This window comes from Tupaia chinensis, unplaced genomic scaffold (assembly GCF_000334495.1).
Source record: "Tupaia chinensis unplaced genomic scaffold, TupChi_1.0 Scaffold000063_1, whole genome shotgun sequence".
In the NCBI taxonomy this organism is placed as follows: Eukaryota; Metazoa; Chordata; class Mammalia; order Scandentia; family Tupaiidae; genus Tupaia; species Tupaia belangeri.
Genome location: NW_006159521.1, coordinates 1772173 through 1779842, shown reverse-complemented (window position 1 = coordinate 1779842; position 7670 = coordinate 1772173). Strand labels below are relative to the sequence as shown.

General features: G+C 38.2%; 1 protein-coding gene across 9 annotated transcripts in view; it reads right to left on the bottom strand.

The window, feature by feature from the left end:
- Positions 1–7670, bottom strand: part of HERC1 (HECT and RLD domain containing E3 ubiquitin protein ligase family member 1) — a 252265-nt gene that overhangs the window by 243979 nt on the left and 616 nt on the right. The gene's annotated exons all lie outside the window — the stretch shown is intronic.

Here is a 7670-nt window from a genome sequence, read left to right as displayed (position 1 = left end):
ACAACTACATGGGAGTCCAGCGACACAGCCATTACACCAACTGCTGGTCCCTGTTTTCCCAATTTTAACATTTTACTTTCTTTTGAGTTGTTGATAGGTTCAGCAATTTATTAAAATATTTTTCTTGTTTGTTTTCTTAAATGGAAATATAAACTTTTCTTCCTTCCTGAAAAAAAAATAAAAATAAAAAATAAAAGAAGCTGCCTGCCCACACTGGTAGGTAGAGCTCTAGTGGGGGCGGGGGGGGGAATGATAGGACTTAGTAAGAGACATGGATTTCAGTGTGCAGCCAGATGAAGATATGAGATACCGCAGACTGCTGCTGGTTTTACCATGTAGTGAGAGCAGCCTGCTAGCTTGCTCGGCACTGCAAGTCTAGCATCCTGGCAATGAAACACATCCAGTTGCGTCTAGAGCGCTGGTAGGAGATGTGAATCCAGGATTTGGCTTTCAAGAAACCTGACTCAGGACCAACAGATGGCATAGCAGTTACATCGCTGGACTCCCACATGGCCAACTGAGGTTCAAGTCCCAGACCCAGTGGCTTGAAACTCATGCTGGGCACATGTACATGTGTGCCCAATATCCTAGGAAGAGAATGGAGGAAAAGGAATTGTGGCATAGCCATCCCCCCAAGGGGTGATTTCTCACTTTCCCTCTTACTATCTCTGTCTGTCTCCCCCCCTACTCCCCTGGAAGCTCACGCGCCCTAAAGAAAAAACCTCCACCACAAAAACAAAAACAAAAAACCCAACTCTACAAAAAAGCTTTTGCCACAGAATAGAGAGTGGCATTGATCTGGGAAACAACCAGGAAATGACACTGGTAAAGGTCAGAGAATAGATAAGAATGTATTTGGAGATATTTGAGCTGAGACCTCAGCCATCTCTTCCTTGGAATTTTAATTTTTTAAAGGCTTCACAGAAGAGCATATTTTTTATTAGCAGTATAGCAGTATCTATAGTGACTGAGAGGATCCATGAAAAGAATAAAGTCAACCAGCCTAACTTCCAGTCCTCTTTTTTTTCTCAAACAGTAGCAATGTATTGTCTAGAGATTTTATTTTATTTTATTTTTATATTCATTCATTCATTCATTCATTTTTAATGTGACAGAGAGAGACACAGGAGGTGGGGAAATTGAGAAAGTAAGCCACCATGTCCGGGACTTGAACCGTGATCAGCCATGTGGGAATGTCCAGCACCTTAACCACCATGTCACCTGCTGGTCTCTGAGAAGATTTTATAATATTTGTGGTTTATTACATTGGGGATGGAATATGGCACGTAACATAATGGTCTTGTTGAGTAAGACTAAGACTTAAAAGACTCATTTAGAGATGGAGTATTTTGCAGTATTATTCAAAAGTCAGTTCACCAACAGGATAAAGAATCACTGTTTCGAATGGAGGCTACAGAGGAAATGAAGGTACCCTAGCATTACTAATGAGAAGACATTTTCAGCTTCTACAGTGATGAAAACTGGTCCCTTTACAGGATGCAGAGTTGAAGGAATTCTAAATGAAGACATTTCTAAACATTCTAGACATTTCTCACCTGAGTTTGAAAAGGAGTAAATGATCATGAAACATCCAAATGGTGTTCACCAAGGTTATCACAAGACTTTATCATGTTAGGGGGTTTCTTTGGTATAAAACAAATGGATTGATTTCAGTATTACCATCTAGCTTAACTGAACTTACACAAGCCTCCCATTACGTCTCTCAAAGTATCAAAACTGTTTAATTTTGCCCTTGTTCCTTGCATTTCTTTTGTAATACTTCCTTGACGATTTTTCATCTTCATTAAAGAATGTTATGGTGAGGCCAGCAGGTGTCATGGCAGTTAATGCCACTGTATTCCTACATGGCTGACCATGGTTCAAGTCCCAGACCTGGCAGCTTACTTCCTCACTTTCACTCTTTTTCTTTGTCTCTCTCTGGTGAGGGCACACTGTGCCCTGTAGCAAATAAAATAGAAAATTTTATAATAAATAAAAATGTAATAATTTTTAAAAGAAAATAATGTTATAGAACAAACTGATTTAGAGTCACTTCCAGGATACACTACTCAGTAAAAAAATGCAAACTGCAAATGAGTATATACAGTCAGCTCTCCATATTTGAGGTTCTGCATCCACAAGCTGAACAAATCCTAGACCAAAAATACTCAAGAAAAAAAAAGGTGGCTATATCTGTACTGAACAAATATAAACCTTTTTTCTCTTGTCATTCCTTAAACAAAACCATATAACAATTGTTACATTGCATTTAAATTGTGTTAGGCATTATAAGTAATTGAGAGATGATTTAAAGGATATTGTGCTTTGATTATCTGCAAATACTAAGCCATGTTATATAAGGAATTTGTGAGTCTTCACACCTGGTACCTATAGAGGCTCCTGGCACAAATTTCCCCAGCCCCCAGTTTGGCAGTTCCTCAAAAAGTTAAAACACCAAATAATTTTATGACCCAGCAATTCCATCCCCAGGTAAATGCCCAGAAGAATTGAAAATACATGTACACACACACACACACACACACACACACACATACACACACAAACTATACTTGAATGTTCACTGCAATATTATTCCAAAGTCAAAAAGTGGAAAACCAAGTGGCCCATGAGTTGATCCATGAATGAGCAAATATGGCATATTCATATAATGGCCTATCAATCAGGTATAAAAAGAAAATACTAATACATGCTACAACATGGATGAAAAAACGTGTATGTATGAGGAAAAAAAAGAAATGTAAAGAGACACACATATTTATTCATTTGTGAGGGGAAAAATAAGGAAGGAAAAGAAAACAGAAACTAGGGACCAGTAGATGGTGTAAAGGTTACATCACTGGACTCCCACGTAGTCAAGGGCAGTTTGAGTCCCATATCTGGTGGCTCAAAACTCTTGCCAGGCACATGTGCATGCATGCCCAAAATCCCAAGAGGAGAATGGAGGAGAAGGGTTTGTGCCACGGTCATCCCCCTGGGGGGTTATTTCTCACTTTCTATCTCTCTGGCCAAAGCACTGCCCTAAACAAAAATCTGGAGGAAAAAAAAAAAAAGAGAAGAAGAAGAAGAAAAAAGAAAACTGGTTATCTACAGATCAGATCATAGGATAGAGGTAGAAATAAAAGTAAGGGGATGAGAATGTGATAGCTTTTTTTTTGACGACACTTCTCTGAGTATATTTTTTATGTAGTAGTGTTCAGCAGTAGTACTGTTCAGTAACTGCAATGTTTTATACACCAAAAAATTAATAATAATAATTAGTCAAAATTAACTAGGATTGGGGGAATCCAAAATGAAATACAGACAGCAACAAATGAACCTAACTTCATTACGGATGAATAATATGGCCACATTAATAAGAGTAGGGAACAAAATGTAATACCTAACTTTGGGGCCAGGAGGTAGTGTGGTAGTTAAGGCATTGGATCCCACATGGCTGACTCTTGCAATTTGAGTCCCAGACCCTGTAGCTTGAAAATGGCACCAAGCATGTGTGCAAGCATGTACAGAATCCCAAAAAGAGAACGGAAAAGGGGCTGCAGTGTGGCCATACTCCCTAGAAGGTGAATTCTTACTTTCCTTCTCTCTCTGCTGTCTCTCTCTGTCCCTCTGATGAGTATACACTCTGTACCCGCTCGAAAAAAAAGAACCAATTTTGGATAATAGTACTTTGACTAGATACTATAAGGTTAAATACAAAAAAAAAAAAGAGCACTATATACAAATATTCACTCTAATTAGTAAATATGTTTTTCACAAGGTATGGATTAGCAATCTGTAACTATTTGATACATATTGAACAAGTGAACAAACAAGTGAGCATATGAAAGATAGTTAAGAGCCAGGTTTCTGTTAAAGATAGAAAAGTTACACCTAAGCCAAGATTAGAATAAGCCTTGTATTATTAGCCTGGAATAGAAGGTATCTGCTAGATCTGATAGAATATAAACTCAGGTTTTTAATATATACAGTATAGAAATAAATACAGATAAGTATGTACATACATAAAAGAACAAATATGTATATATACATGGTCGTCAAAAAAGTCATGATGCATTTTTGCACAGAAAAACTGAGAAATATGTCATGACTATTCCGACAACCCAATACCTACTATACATATAGTGCATATAGTGTATAGTGTAAGGAATATATATACACATGCATATATACATATATTCCTGCTTCTGTCATCTGAAAGCCTAATAACAATGACACCCCAATAAATCCACGAAGTATCCAGATCTTGATTTTAGATGCTCCAATAAAAGGAGAAAGAGCTCCTTGAAGAAGTGTTTCATTCCAGAACAGGGACAGGGAAAACTAAAAGATGAGTGTGGAATAGCCTGGGAATGCAAGAAAGTTCTTGAAAAAGGGTGGCAGCCAACCTGGAATGATGTGAACAACAAAATAAGTAACGGTATTGGATTATAACCTATAGAATAAAATGAATATCCATGAGAACCTACTGACACAAATAAATAACGGAATAAATAAGTGAGGAAGAAGAGACAGCTCCTACAGAAGAATCCCAATGAATAAATGCAGGAGGAATGAGAGAAATAAAATCACCATCAGAAAACACCACAGGAATAACTGTTGCAGACATGACCCACCAATAGATGTTAAAATCAGTGGGAGAAAGTTTGAGGAGAAACAGTTTATCAGCGTATTCTCAAAGTACCTCCCCAAGACATGTATCAATTACAAGGGACAATAGTAACTTCACAGTGAAGAATCCTGCAGAAGCCACCTTATCAAAATGAGCGAGGTTAAAATATCACCAGCAATCTAGCAGTTCGACGCCATGACTCCACTAATAAGAGAGAAATTGAGGACCCAACATCACGTCCATAGTTTTCTTGCACAACACGCATAACTTCAATCTAGTCATGAGAAAAACATCAGACAAACCCAAAATGAGAAAAATTGTACAAAATAACTGGCTAGTATTCATCAAAAGTGTCAAGGTCATGAAAAATGAGGAAAGACTGATGAACTGTCACAGACAGAAAAACTAAGAATACATGAAAACTAAATGCAATATGGGATCCTGGATCAGATCCTGGACCAGAACAAAGGAATTAGGGGGGAAAACTGGTAAATTCCAGGAAAATCTACAGTTCAGTTAACAATATTATACCATCGCTAACTCTCTGGTTTTGATCATTGTACTATGGTTATGCAAGTTGTTGGCACTGGAGGATGCTGAGTGAAGGTATATTAAGAACCCTGAACCATCTTTGAAACTTTTCTATTTATTGAACATTATTTCAAAATAAACTGAAAAAATAAATAAAATCCCTCTATTATCTGGTGCAGCTGTCAGGGATCTTTTTTGGAATTTAATATTCCCTTTAATATTAACTTAGAAACAAGCTATAATCATAAAAATCGTATCTGACATCTATTAAACAAATACCTATTTATGCTCCCTTACTATACTTTCTTTAGTTTTTTTTTAAAGCTAACTGATATGACATTACTGGCTATGCTAACCTTTTAAATGACTTAACCAATTATTCATGTTTTCATCACCATGATAATCTGCAGGTGCATTTCATGTGTCTGTTCAGTTTTATTTATAATAAAAAAATCTTCAATAAATTAGAGTAAATTTGTAATCATACAGTTGTCCAACTATCAAATTCAAGTTTTATTTCACAAGTTTGCTTCTATTCTAGCACAAACTTCCCCCCACACCCCCAAACCACAAGGTCATCGCTACTGTCATTTTATGTTCTGAAAATCAGAATTTTAAAACACCAGTTGTTCAATGTATACAGTCTCTTCCCCCACTCTACTGCAAAAGCTAAACTATTCTGGAAGGGAAATGCATAGGTCATTAAAATAGTGCTACTATTATTTGTCTTTATGAATAAGTCCAGCCCAATCAACAACACATTCTCTGAAATTCCTTTAAATCAGATAGGTTTCAGGAGATGTTTATAATAAGCAGACTACGTGATGCATGTACACTTGCTTTCCCTTCCACATACCACCACCAGGATGCCTGCACTGGGAATGGAGTGCATGACCAGCTAACGAACGGGTGTCACACGAAAACGGCATGACTGGAAATGTAAGAAGCAAAGTGATAAGAACCTTGGGGAAAAGCAAAATTCATTAAAGTCTGGAATTACAAGAGGCCTTAATAGGCCATTAAATCCATTCCAATGACAACAACCCTAGACAGACGACAATCTATCCTATTTTTAAAAACTTCCAGATTTCCAGCCTCCCTAGGTATCTCATTCTGCCATACAATCCTGTCATGTGTTTGGAAAAATATTACGACTATTCTTTGCTCTCTCTAATTCTGTCTTTTCTCGTGTAACAGGCACTTGAACTAATTTCCAAGATATAAAAAAGTATATACATGCAGAATACATTTGTATAGATGTGAACACATACAGTATGTCTAACAGGCAGCTAGGGCAATCAACTTTGCTTGTATAAACCCAAGCTACAGAAACATACATAATCAAAGGCACATAACCATCCTGTGCTAATCACAAAAAGCACTATGAAACAAACAATGTCACAAAACAACTTTGGTCTAAAAATAACCAATGGAAATCAATTTTACAAAACCTTGAGTTAAAGAGGTTTCTTTCCACTGCAAATAATCACAGTTTTCTTGCTTTCCACTAACACTTGCCCTTTTTGAGCATCCAGCACAAGCAGAACTAGAAAAATACACTATTGTCTAAATTCAAACAAATAATTTTTAACATTTGATTTTTAAAACCATTTAGCTAATGATCATTTTGGAGGAAAGCCCAATGACAGAGATAATGATAACAGAACAGCTAGGAATAAACAACCAACCAATTTTAATCAGGCTGGCCAAAGAAATTATTCAGATAAAATAAATCAGTTTTGGAACATATGTATTATAGAATGGGTAAATCCCATGAAAGGATGCGCCAAATACTATTTGAAAAAAAATTTTAAGTGCCTGTTAGAAAATACACCAAAGTGTTAACCATGTAATGCTATCTCCGGATATGTAATTACAAAGATGTAAGGTTCGTCTGTTTAGATTTGTTATTCCTATTATTCGATCATCCAAATTTTCAAAATATTACATTTTTTTCTTAAAACTCGGGCAGATGTTGTCCCCATGCTTTACGGTTAAGACAGATAGCATGTCTTTTACATAACCTCCTGGGAGAGGTGGCACCAGCTCCAGGCTTCCTCGTGTCTCCCAGGAACCTGCCACCCACCACAGAAAAGATTTCCCCATGTTCCCAGGGACAGCTCCAGTCATCATCATCATTATCATCTCACCCCAGAGACCAAACACCGCGCCTCGTCTCCCCTCCTGGTAGCAGAGGCATTAAACATGGTAATGGGATGTATCCGGGCAGGAGATTTGGAGAAAGGTTTACCAGATGATGCTGCCCCATTAGGCAGAGGAGATGAGAGACACCTCCACCCCTCGAAAGACAGCCGGCGACTGGGGGCAGCAGGGTCGCGGCTCTCCTCGGATCCGGAGAGAGGGGGACCGCCGCCCCAGCCCGAGTCCTGGCCGCGGCGCTGGGGAGCGCTCGTTGGCAGATAAAGGAGTGGGGGAGAAGGTCAGAGACGCGACCCCCGAGGGGCTGAGGGACAGGTACAGCAAGCCGCTGGAGGGGCGGGGGCCCCCG